Source organism: Danio rerio, chromosome 16, assembly GCF_049306965.1.
Source record: "Danio rerio strain Tuebingen ecotype United States chromosome 16, GRCz12tu, whole genome shotgun sequence".
In the NCBI taxonomy this organism is placed as follows: domain Eukaryota; kingdom Metazoa; phylum Chordata; class Actinopteri; order Cypriniformes; family Danionidae; genus Danio; species Danio rerio.
The window spans coordinates 40,707,941-40,721,223 of NC_133191.1; the positions used below are offsets into that span (position 1 = coordinate 40,707,941).

The 13,283-nt window shown below is 32.8% G+C and overlaps 1 protein-coding gene across 21 annotated transcripts in view; it reads left to right on the forward strand.

Annotated features, from left to right (window-relative positions):
* The window catches only part of LOC137487301 (uncharacterized), a 173,377-nt gene that overhangs the window by 149,567 nt on the left and 10,527 nt on the right, over nt 1-13,283 (forward strand). For 2 of the 21 annotated variants that reach the window (XR_012392332.1, XR_012392329.1), the window contains exons 9-10: nt 5,408-5,495; nt 5,627-6,341. The exons of 17 other annotated variants lie outside the window; for them this stretch is intronic. The gene's annotated coding sequence lies outside the window, so the exon portion shown is untranslated. Of the gene's footprint in view, nt 1-5,407; nt 5,496-5,626; nt 6,342-13,283 lie in introns of those variants that run through there. 2 more of the 21 variants (XR_012392330.1, XM_073926384.1) reach the window with 2 other exon arrangements.

Genomic DNA, 13,283 nt, shown 5'->3' on the forward strand with positions numbered 1-13,283 from the left:
ATGTCTTGTCTTAGTCCTATCAAAATAGCAAACACTGAACATCTTTCTATATTTAGGCTGCTTTATTTATTTATTTATTTATTTATTTATTTAAGACTACTTATTTGTACTAAATGTTTGTGCTTTCATTTTAGTTGTCTTTTACTTCTTCAATTCTATTTTCCAAAACGAATCCTCTTTGCACTTAAAAAGTTTACAATAAAGCGTGTTAACAAATTTTAAATGATTAATGAAGGAATTATAATGCTTTGACTTATTGTTTAATATCATTTACAAGCACAGTAGCTGTATGGGCTATTTCTGTCCGTTCGCATCCCGTCCCTTTGCGCCCCCTGGCGGCTCATTCACAAACTGCGGTCATACACTAAAAACAGAGCGGCACCTATTTCAAACGGCGGCGGTACAAGCCGCGGCGTTAATAGCCACTTTGAACTCTCACCTACTGTATCTTCACATACAATATAAACTTCAGCTGGAAAATCTTCTCCTATTGATTTTCTTAAATCATAACCTAAACATAATCTTGTTTTGTCTTCATATGTAATTATTGCCTTTAGATTCCATCAAAAATTATTAGTCATTTATACATTTATTACTACTTTAAATTTAAATAGAAATGTCTAGGACAGATTGTATATTACAGTCAATGTTTCTATTAATGCTCCTATTTTTACACAAACTTTTCAATAGTGTTTAATACCTATTTCTGCATCTAGTGTTTTTTCTTTCTGGGCAGATCTACATCTGATTTAATTTGAACCCTCACTGTGCTGGCTGATTTCATCTGCATCTCAGTCCTGTAATGACAATCATTTAGTTGGAATTTGACACTTCTTTCCTTTACTAATTTATTTTCTGATATATATATATTAATTTCTTTTTTATCTTTGAGTTATTTTCTTTTGGCTCATAATTATTTCCTAAGGCACTCCCATTAAACTAGTTGTTTATACAATTTTGATGCACTTTTTTATCAGCTGGCTAAAACTTACTGTATGCTTTGTAAATTTCTCTCTGTTTTAATTATTATTCCTTAATTTTTTTTCTAATTATTTTTCACATATGTTTTCATGTAAAATATTATCTTTTTCTTAAACACTGTTCTCTTTCAATTTTTCTCATAGCAATTTAGAACTGTTACTTTCTGACCTTATGTCCTATGAATTTATTTCAAATTGTTATTTCAATCTTTCCTTTAACTATAAATCATTTTTCTAGATTTGAATTTTTCCAGTTTTCACTATCCAATATTGATTTAGGCCATTCACAATACAATTATGTTAAGATTTTCCTTTACTTGATTTGAACTTAAATACTTAGTTCCATTCTTATTTATTCTCCAAATTATGTATTGCCTTAGCAAAAGCTTTTTCTTTAGTCACCACCCTGCATTGTAATTTATCCTTCTATGTTTAAGGAACTTTTATTAAGCCTACTGAAACTTAAACTCAAATTATTTACCATTCATCATAATATATAATTTCATCATTTAAAGTTTCACCTTAAAATTACCTTATAACACTTTTTTTTTTTTTTTTTTTTTTTACAAATTTGCATGATAATAATTTCTCTAAAATTGACAGGAGTCTGATTTGATACAAGAATGGGTAGCTAAACTTTTGTTCTTAATTTTCCTTCTGTAATGCTTGAACGTAATTTGGACTAGGAGCTACTTTGAGATGGACTGTCAGGCTATCCCCCCTCGCAACCTGAGACAACTAGCTCCAGATTGGTGCAACAGTCTTTTCTATGTTGTCCTGAACTTCCTTCATATCAGGGCACAGTGTTTCCCCCTCTCTCTTTGGGCTGGCTTCTTTCTTTGACTCAGCTGATGTAAAGTTCTGGTGGAGAGTTTTTTCTTTTTGATCAGTTCATCAGTCTCTTGTTAGTGTCTCTTTTGAATGTCTCTGAACAAATGTAGCTTTTTCAGTCCTCAGTAAATCCTGGGCAAAAAGTTCATGTCAAAAGTGTCCACAGCCATTTTGCTTTGTGTTTTTTCACACACCTTTCCATTTGCCAGTATACTCAGAGATGTCTGGTAGGTACGAGACTACAGTCCCCCAAAGTTCATCCATACGTCCTCTTAATTAATATATATAGAATTTAGCTCATGACTTAATAAATTATTTTTTTTCCCATTTTTTCCTTCATCAAATAAAGACTCCTTTTATCCAATTTTTTTTAATTAATTAATTTATTTATCTATTTTTGTTTGCTGTTTAACAACTTATTTTTTCTAATTCTCAATCATTTTTATCATATGTAAATATGCTTAATTTTCTATTTGTTAAATGTTCTTATAATTAATTTCTTTGGCTTTAGATTGTGCTTCACTTATTTTTCCTAATCTTATTCTAGTTTTTCCTCACTAGTTACATTACATCTTACACTATTTTAATTTCTCTAACATTTCCATACCTGTTTTAATTCAACAGTACTATATGGTGGCCTAATGTCTAATATACCTGTTCAAAATCCTTACTGCAATAGCTTCAAGTTCATAGTACTATTTTACCTCTACATGTTTGTTTACTTTAAGCATTTTTCCTATCTGAAATGCAATTTTTAATTCTCAATTACCTTTTAAGTACATAAAATATGAACTATATAATTTTTGAACTCACTATTATGTTCTTTCATTTCTCCTCAGTGTCTATGCTTTACATCTGACTCGCTGCTTTTACTACAAATAGCTGTTGTCTCAGATGACAGCCTGTAGCTGACTTTAAAACAAATGACAACAGTCAACTTACTCCACAACAATTTTTTTCATTGCACTTAAACATAATTTTATCTTTTAAAGCCAAATCTTAGTTTCTTTTAAATGTTACTGTTTTTTTTTCTAATTTTTATTTTATCTGTTTAATATATATATATATATATATATATATATATATATATATATATATATATATATATATATATATATATATATATATATATATATATATATATTAAACATCTTCTCTTTTTATTCTATTAAACAAAGTTTGGACTTCTATTTTCTCCATTTTCCTATGCTTCTTTTCCCTTTTTAAAAATTAGCATTTTTGTCTCTTAGATTTTCCTAATTCATTTTTCTTTAAACTTATTTTCCTTAAACATTTGATCATTAACTCTTCAATTAATCCATATTTATTAAAGTTTTCTCTTCTAATTCTTTATTTACTCAAATCATCAACTTATCTATTTTTATTCATACTGATTTAGTAAATTTATTTCCTGATCAATATAACTATTAATCTCCATATGTAGTTATTTCCATGCTTCAATTTTTGAATTTCTTAATATTTATTAGTCTAACTTCCAGTTGCATTTTTATTAACACTTTTTATTTATTAAATCTTATTCTATCATTAATATTTTCTTATTTCATTTATCTTATTCATTACTTTATAATATTTCTATTTATTTAATACCTTATAATATATCTTTACTCTTTAGCTTCTATCTGTCCTGTGAAACTTTTGTTCTTAAAATAGACAGATTCTTACCACTCCTGAAGCAGACCTTCTTCCAGACTGTCGACATGTCAGGAATTTCAGTCCCCTCTCTGCCTATAGTTCATACTTAAAAACACTTCAAACACACAGAGATTATTCAGAAAAATGTTTAACTATATTCTTCTTTTTAGTCTGTGTCTTTCAAATGCAATATGATCTCAATTAACTTTATTAGGCTTAAACCTCCTCTGTATCACAATCTCTTCCCTAAACTGCATCACTCTCTATCTTATTGTTCTTAAATCACACAACATATGCAATCCTTCTTTTATATTATAATATAAAACGATAATTCTTTTAAACTCACTCTTATTGCAAACATACTTTTAAGCACAATCATACTTCTCACTCAGTCTAACTCATCTCTTACACTGTGTAACCTGAACCTCACCTCTATTCTAGTCTCTCTAGATCAAAGTTGAAGGCTTCTAAGCACCCCAGCAACATAGACAAATACACAACTACTTACAATTACATAAATACACCTCACTCCTCTTGAGTGACCTGTCCGAGCAGCCTCTAACCTTAGAGCTATAACCACAGAATTCTCCACTACACTCCTCTTGAGTGACCTGTTACTTCTGCTCCCGTCTTTACTGTTCTTCAGTAAAAATAGCATTTCACAGGATTTGTGCCTTTTTTCCCCCAGCCTCCTGAATAATAATATTTATCATTATTAAAACAGAACGGGTACTCCGAGGTCTTTGCGCGCTTCTCTCTATACCTTAATCTGTTTTAACTTATTAACTGTCACCACACTTTAAGAACTTCCTCTTAAACCTTAAAAATGCTCTATGCATATTCTTCATAATATTAAAAAATTTCCCAAACATGAGTAACAGTTACTAGTTAACGTTTATCCTATCCGTCAAGGCCCTCTTAGGAAAACACAGATCATTTGCATGCAAATTGTTATTTTCTCCTGGTATTCAAAACCCCTTTGTTTTCCTTTTATCTTTACTTTTACTTTTTTAGTTTTACTTGTAGTTCGTTATAGCTGGAGAAACAGTTCAAGTGACTTTTTTACCGTTACAAGCAGGTCCTTGGTAGAAAAAACACAAACGTATAAGCTTAAAATTGCTTACCGTTTTTTATCGTGGCCACATATTTGTGTTTTTCCTCCAAGCCCCAGCATGTCCAGTGTCACCCGTTCGTCTCTGTCCAGCCCCACGTTGGGCGCCATTTGTGGTAAATATTGACTTCTCATTAATTACAAATTATCAGACCAGAGGTTTTGAATATCAGAAAATAGACTTTCTTCTCCATAATAAAGCCGAGAAAGAGCAGAGCAGACCCCAGAGCATTCTGAAGTCTCTCCTGGACACCTTCCAAAGTCTCTCCTGCACCTTCTAAAGTTTCAGTGTGTTTGTTACAATTTTTATACAGGATTATTTGACACACCCCTAAGTCTCTTTTTAACTCTTGACCATTTTTGAATAGGTTTTTAGTCTAAGGGGTCCTGCTATTCTTGGCTCTCAGCCCACTAGCTCATGTCAACAGAGATGTTACAGGTCTATGTCAGCAAAGTATAGATGCAACTTATGCAAAGGAACTAAGTGTTTACATACATTGTCATGATAGGATAATAACTTGATAATATGTTACTCATTCTAACTTCTGACACATATAGCTTCATACAAGTATTTAACATAAATAATCAGTGCTTTACATATTCAGTTATTCTACACAATCAGTCACTCAGCCTTCTCCTAGTGTTGCTCCTGTGCAGGCATACTCATCTTACACAGACATATCACTGTATTTTTAACACAGGCTGGCATGTTTGCTGCAAACACTACATACATTTTGAGAAGAGAAAATTAACTGCTTTACACTTAGAAAATACTTCATACAGAGAGAATAGAAATCTTCTTCAGTGTGACCTAGTTTTTTATTGAATATAGACTCCGACTGAGCAGATAGAACAGGCACTTAGCAGGTAACCGAAATGACATCTCTGATGAAGACAGTGCATCTGCAACAACAGCACTAGTAAGAAAATATAAAGAAATCCTATTTTTTCCTATTTAATTTTATTTAATTCAGAAGAAAATTAACTTGTTTGAATTTATTTTTTATATAGTTTTATATTTGTCTTTATTTCTTTACTCATTTGTTAATAGAAGATTCCAAAGCTTTCTGCCTTGAGGAGCTGTTTGCTGTGGAGGACATGGCAATTGAAGCAAGAATGCAGACCAGCGTCAGCAGCACTACAGAGGAGATATAGAGATAATAAATAAGTACAGACTGCTTCCGTCTACACTGTCCTCAGTAAGTCCAGTAACCTGGTGGTGGGACATAAATGACACTCTGCCAATGCTTTCAGAATTGGCATCAAGGTATCTTTGCATGCAAGCATCATCCACAACCTCAGAGCGTACATTTTCCACTGCTGGGGACATTATCAGCCAGGAGCGGGCTTGTCTGTCTCCTGAAAAAGCAGACATGCTCATTTTTCTGAAGAAAACTGTTGAGTAATTTCAGTTGATCCTAAAAGATTAGTTCACCAAAAAATGAAAATTCTGTCATTAATTACCCTAATGTTGTTCCAAACCCATAAGATCTTTGTTTATCTTCAGAACACAAATAAAGATCATTTGGACTTAATCCAAGAGCTTTCTGATCCTCCCATAGATTTACTGGATAAGCATTTATCAATGCCCCGAAAGGAACCAAAAACATAATGTGGCGAGTAGGGTTGGGCATCGTTTGGGTTTTTTCGATACCGGTGCCTAATCGATACTTTTAAAACGATACCGGTGCCAAAACGGTGCCTGAATCGATACTTTTTAGCCCCAAAATGATGGTGGATGACTCTACAAAATAATTTTATTTGACAAAATATTTTTAAAAATAATTTTAACAGAACAATATGATTACAGTTTAAAGTAAACATAAATTCATACTGTATTACATTAATACATTTCCTTTGATCATTTGTTGGTGAGCATGAATTTAAGATTTGCATTATGAAATTACATTAGCTTACTATTAACCTGTGGGGGCGGGCAGGGGCCACGTACTTTTAGGAGCACATTTTAACATATATATCACAAAATACTTAACATTATTCATAGTCATTTTTGTTCATGCATCACTCTGCAGTCTTCATAAACAAGATAATTAAATAACTTAAACTCAAAATAATCTTCCTTGTTTATTTATTTGACAAGTAACGTTATACGGGTGTTGGAGAACACATTTCTAGCATTCAAGTACATCAAGGCACATTGCTGCACCTGTAAACTTTAACAGGCCTACAGCTGAAGTCGATTTATTTTGCCCTCCCATTCATTTACAATAATGTTTCTGAAAGTGTTTACACTGTTTCCTAAAAAATAATTATTCTGGAGTAATAATAAGTGCTATTTTTTATTGTTTATTTCGTGCATTAATAATGACCTAAACACATTGAATGACAGTAAAAAGTAGCAATTTTACTCAATAAATGCGTTAAAAATATCAACTGATTTATATATAGTCATTCAAATGAACTTAAAACGATAAAAAACTGCAACAAACATTTATTTAGGCCCGAACTACAAAACCAAATGTAAAACAATTTTAGTATCAGTTTTGCTTAAGTTGCACGCTAGTGTTGCAGGAGAGGGGAGTGGTCGATTTAAGACTAGCTATTTACGGGAGTTGTAGTCCATAGCGAAGTGTATTGTGGGTAGTGTAGTTCGACACGCATGCTGGATGATGTGAGCTCGCTGTGTGCTGTGCTGTGCTGCTGAAACTGAGGAAGAAAGTTTTACTCGGCTTTGTTTTATGTTCACTCAAGTTATTCCACCCGAGAGCTGTTCATAACTAGATAGAATAGACATAGAGATAGATTGATCTCTGCAGCAGCTGCCGGAGAGCTGCGCGCTGCAGACGCAGCTGGTGTGAAAGGCAAACGGCTGTGTGCTGCTTCTGCTCTCCGTACGCGCTGCTCATGCGCTACTTTCGCTTGTGGTGTGAAACAGGCGTAACGTCCTTGCTGCAGCACCAAAATTAGGCACTGAAATTCATACGCTGATTTAATAATGGTACGTATCGGTTACCTAGCAGGTTTCGGTACCCAATCCTAGTGGCGAGTATGCTGATGCCACGTCGCCTTGGTCCCGGATTCACCCCAGCTGTCACTTAATCAGCACGGATCGATCCCAGCTGGAGCTCATCAGCAGACACTCGTATAAGCCATCCCCAAACACAAGGAAGACGAGCTTCATTTCACTCAATAGCCGCATTTCCACTATCGGGCCAGTGCGAGCCAGGGCTTTAATCGGGCCGGGCCGGGCCGGGCCAATAGCCCGGGAGGTTGAGAAATGAGACCGAAATCATGTCGCGTTTCCACTGTCGGGCTAGTAGCTCATGTCGTAAATATTGACTTCTCATCAATTACAAATTATCAGACCAGAGGTTTTGAATATCAGAAAATAGACTTTATTCTCCATAATAAAGCCGAGAAAGAGCAGAGCAGACCCCAGAGCATTCTGAAGTCTCTGTGTTGCTCCTGTGCAGGCATACTCATCTTACACAGACATATCACTGTATTTTTAACACAGGCTGGCATGTTTGCTGCAAACACTACATACATTTTGTGAAGAGAAAATTAACTGCTTTACACTTAGAAAATACTTCATACAGAGAGAATAAAATCTTCTTCAATCCCTCCTCTTAAGACTTTAGTCTTAATATTATTGTCTTTTAACCCCAAAGTGCAATTTCATAATCCAGTTCTCTTAATTACCTCTATCTAGTGTCTGAAATTAGCCACATAGCTGTTATCAATTGACTAGATTATGCCACTGTACTTTGACAGAAGTCCAGCCAAACATCTCCCCTTTCTCTTTTGATTTGAAGGAAGTAAAAGACTGTACTCTCTTTTTCTCTTAACACATCAAAGACAACAATGTTTTAAGCATAAGTATTCAGTTGGTTCAGTGCTAGCTGCTAGTGTTCACACTCATGTAGAATATACTGAAGTGATATTATATATAGGTACCATGAAAGCAATATGCAAACAAAATCAATATGCAAACGTAAAAAGCATCAAATGTTGATCTTGATCTTTCCTCATCCTTGTTTCTCTTCTTCTGAGCTATCAGCATCTTCACTTGACTTTAATAGATGTTAATGGAGATGTGTGGTTGAGAGTCTGAGTTCTGGAATCTGCAGTTGTGCATTCATCATCCCTTGATTTGTGACACTTCTGTATGTGGTATTCAGGCACATTATCAGAATCACTCTTTTCTTTGTTCTGATAAACTCTTGCTTCCACACGTGGCACTTAGTAGTTTAGAGCTTTGGAATATTCAGGCTCCTCTGTTTCCAGTCAGCTTTCCCTTGCTGGAGTTGTTCCCTTTCGCTCCTTTGAGGCATTGGTACCTCATCAATGGCATCCACTTTGGCAGCTGTTGGATTTGCCCTCATCCAGATATGGTCCTTTCCTCCTGAGCTCTCCAGAGCATCCACAGATAGACTCGATCAGCTGGACCAATTGGACCTTATATCTCTGCTCTCTCACATGGCTCCTTTCTGGTTTCCTGCACAGATATCGCTTTGCACATGGCAATTATTTGTTTCTTCATAAAAGTCCCTACTGCATTAGACATCTTTGCAAACCATTCCAAGAGGTTATGTGCATGGTTATATGTGAGATTATATGCCAGGTTTTATGCAAAGTTTCATGTGGTTTCTTGCAAGGGTCATGCGGTTTCTTGCAAGGTTTCTTTCAAGGGTCGACCCAATAGCAGTTCATGCGATGCGGTGTTAGATGCTTGTTTCTGTCAGTTTCCATGCCATCACTCACCAATGCACTTGTAAACACATTAATCCCATTAAGTTTATTATTTTCAAATATTTCATTGAGCGTTGGTCTTGATGGATCATCTTCACCTCTTTCAGCCATTTCTGGTAACTGAGCATAATACAATTATTCTCTCTTTTGCTTTATTCATAATTTTTCATACTTCTTTAGATGTTTTTATTTATTGATCATTCATTAACTTCATGAATGCAAACCCATTATGAACTTATTTCTGAAGGCATTTCGAAATTTAGGAAATACTTCTCTTGTCACAGATGTAATAACTGTTCCTGCTTCATAATTTGCTTCTAGTATTACTCCAATCATCTACTCATCATAGTTTCTTAACAGTGCTTGTTTACAGAATAATTCTCTATCTAGTCAACACCAAAAACAGTCATCATCTCACTGTTTGGAGCAATGGTCTCCACTCAAGTCTTTTAATTAAACTAGAGCTCTGTGAAGCTGTAGATAATTCAATCATCCACATATTGTGACAGTGTCCATACTATGATCTTCTCCCTTATTATAACCCTTTATGCATTCTGGTGTATACAGTATATGCTATTCACCAAGCTACACGAGTACAAATAAGTTTCTACCCTCCTCTGGTAGTTACCTAAAATAAACTCAATAGAAACCAAACCACTTAAAATATTTACCATCCAAAAGAACATATCTTTACATACAATATTAACTTCAGCTGGAAAATCTTTTCTTATTGATTTTCTTAAATCATAACCTAAACATTAAGCGTCTTTTATCTGTCTTGATTAACCATTTATTTTAACTATCAAATTAACTTCAATTAAATATTATTAGTTACTTATAATTTATTACTACTTTAAATTTAAATAGAAATGTCTAGGACAGATTGCATATTACATTATCTAGATGTTTCTATTAGTGCTCCTATTTTTACACAAACTTTTCAATAGTGTTTAATACCTATTTCAGCATTTAGTGGTTTTCTTTATGGGCAAATCTACATCTGATTTAATTTTAACCCTGACTATGCTGGCTGATTTTATCTGCATCTCAGTCCTGTAATGACAATCATTTAGTTGGAATTTGACACTTCTTTCTTTTACTAATCAATTTTCAGAGCTATATATTAATTCCTTTTTCGTCCTAATTTATGGTACTGTCTTTTGGCTAACATTTATTTCTTAAGGCATTCTCATTAAACTAGTTGTTCATACAATTTTGATGCACTTTTTTATCAGCTGACTAAAACTTACTGTATGTTTTGTAAATTTCTCTTTGCTCTGTTTTAACTATTATTCCTTAATATTTTTTTTCAAATTATTTTTCACATATGTTTTCATGTGAAACAATATCTTTTTCTTAAACACTTTTCTCTTTCAATTTTTCTTATAGTAATTTAGAACTGTTACTTTTTGACCTTATCATGTCCTATGAATTCATTAAAATTGTTGTTTCAATCTTCTCTTTAACTATAAATAATTTTTCTAGATTTGAATTTTTCCAGTTTTCAATATCCAATCTTGATTTAGGTCATTCACAATAATATTATGCTTAGATATTATTGCCTTATCAAAAGCTTTTTCTTTTTCTTTAGTTAGTCTGCTGCATTGTAATTTATCATTCTATGTTTAAGGAACTTTTTGATTAAACCAATTGAAACTTAAACCTAAATTATTTAACATTCATCATAATATATTATTTAACAATACACATTTAAAGTTTCATCTTAAAATGTAGCTTTTTCAGTCCTCAGTAAAACCTGAGTATGCAGTGCCTGCATCACTGCTGTAGCATGTCACAAGTGTCAACAGCCATTTTGCTCATTGTGTTTTTCAAACACCTTTCCATTTGCCAGTGTACTCAGAGATGTCTGGTAGGTACAAGACTACAGTCCCCCAAAGTTCATCCCTATGTCTTCTTAATTAATATATATAGAATTTAGCTCATGACTTAATAAAATATATATATATATTTTTTTTTTTCCATTTTTTCATTCATCAAATAAAGACTCCTTTTGTAGTTTAACAACTTATTTTCTCTAATTATTTTTCATTCTCAATCATTTTTATCATATGTAAATATGCTTAATTTTCTATTTGTTAAATGTTCTTATAATTAATTTCTTTGGCTTCAGATTGTGCTTCACTTATTTTTCCTAATCTTATTCTAGTGTTTCCTCACTAGTTACATTACATCTTACACTATTTTAATTTCTCTAACATTTCCATACCTGTTTTAATTCAACAGTACTATATGGTGGCCTAATGTCTAATATACCTGTTCAAAATCCTTACTGCAATAGCTTCAAGTTCATAGTACTATTTTAACTCCCCATGTTTGTTTACTTTAAGCATTTTTCCTATCTGAAATGCAATTTTTAATTCTCAATTACCTTTTAAGTACATAAAATATTAACTATATAATTTTTGAACTCACTATTATGTTCTTTCATTTCTCCTCAGTGTCTATGCTTTACATCTGACTCACTGCTTTTACTACAAATAGCTGTTGGCTCAGATGACAGCCTGTAGCTGACTTTAAAACAGATGACAACAGTCAACTTACTCCACAACAATTTTTTATTGCACTTAAACATAATTTTATCTTTTAAAGCCAAATCTTGTTTTCTTCAAAATGTTGCTGTTTTTTCTAATTTTTATCTTATATTACTTTATAATATATATTTTTAAACATCTTCTCTTTTAATTCTATTAAACAATGTTTGGACTTCTTTTTTCTCCATTTTCCTATGCTTCTTTTCCTTTTCAAAAATTAGCATTTTTGTCTCTTAGATTTTCCTAATTCATTTTTTTAAGCTTATTTTCCTTAAACATTTGATCATTAACTCTTCAATTAATCAATATTCATTAAAGTTTTTTCTTCTAATTCTTTATTTACTCAAATTATTAACATATCTTTTTTTTTATCAATATAACTTAATTTTTTTCCTGATCAATATAACTATTAATCTCCATATGTAGTTATTTCCATGCTTCAATTTTTTATTTCTTAATATTTATTAGTATAGCTTCTAGTTGCATTTTTATTAACACTTTTTATTTATTAAATCTTATTCTATCATGTATATTTTCTTATTTCATTTATCTTATTCATTACTTTATATTTCTATTTATTTAATACCTTATAATATATCTTTACTCTTTAGCTTCTATCTGTCCTGTGAAACTTTTGTTCTTAAAATAGACAGATTCTTACCACTCCTGAAGCAGACCTTCTTCCAGACTGTCGACATGTCAGGAATTTCAGTCCCCTCTCTGCCTATAGTTCATACTTAAAAACACTTCAAACACACAGAGATTATTCAGAAAAATGTTTAACTCGTATATTCTTGTTTTTAGTCTGTGTCTTTCAAATGCAATATGATCTCAATAAATTTTATGAGGCTTAAACCTCCTCTGTATCACAATATCTTCCCTCAACTGCATCACTCTCTATCTTATTGTTCATAAAATCACACAACATATGCAGTCCTTCTTTTATATTATAATATAAAACGATAATTCTTTTAAACTCACTCTTATTGCAAACATACTTCTAAACACAATCATACTTCTCACTCGTCCTAACCTCATCTCTTACACTGTGTAACCTGAACCTCACCTCTATTCTAGTCTCTCTAGATCAAAGGTGATAGCTTCTAAGCACCCCAGCAACATAGACAAATACACAACTACTTACAATTACATAAATACACCTCACTCCTCTTGAGTGACCTGTCCGAGCAGCCTCTAACCTTAGAGCTATAACCACAGAATTCTCCACTACACTCCTCTTGAGTGACCTGTTACTTCTGCTCCCGTCTTTACTGTTCTTCAGTAAAAATAGCATTTCACAGGATTCTTGCCTTTTTTCCCCCAGCCTCCTGAATAATAATATTTATCATTATTAAAACAGAACGGGTACTCCGAGGTCTTTGCGCGCTTCTCTCTACTTTATTAATCTGCTTTAATCTCTTAACTGTCACCACACTTTAAGAA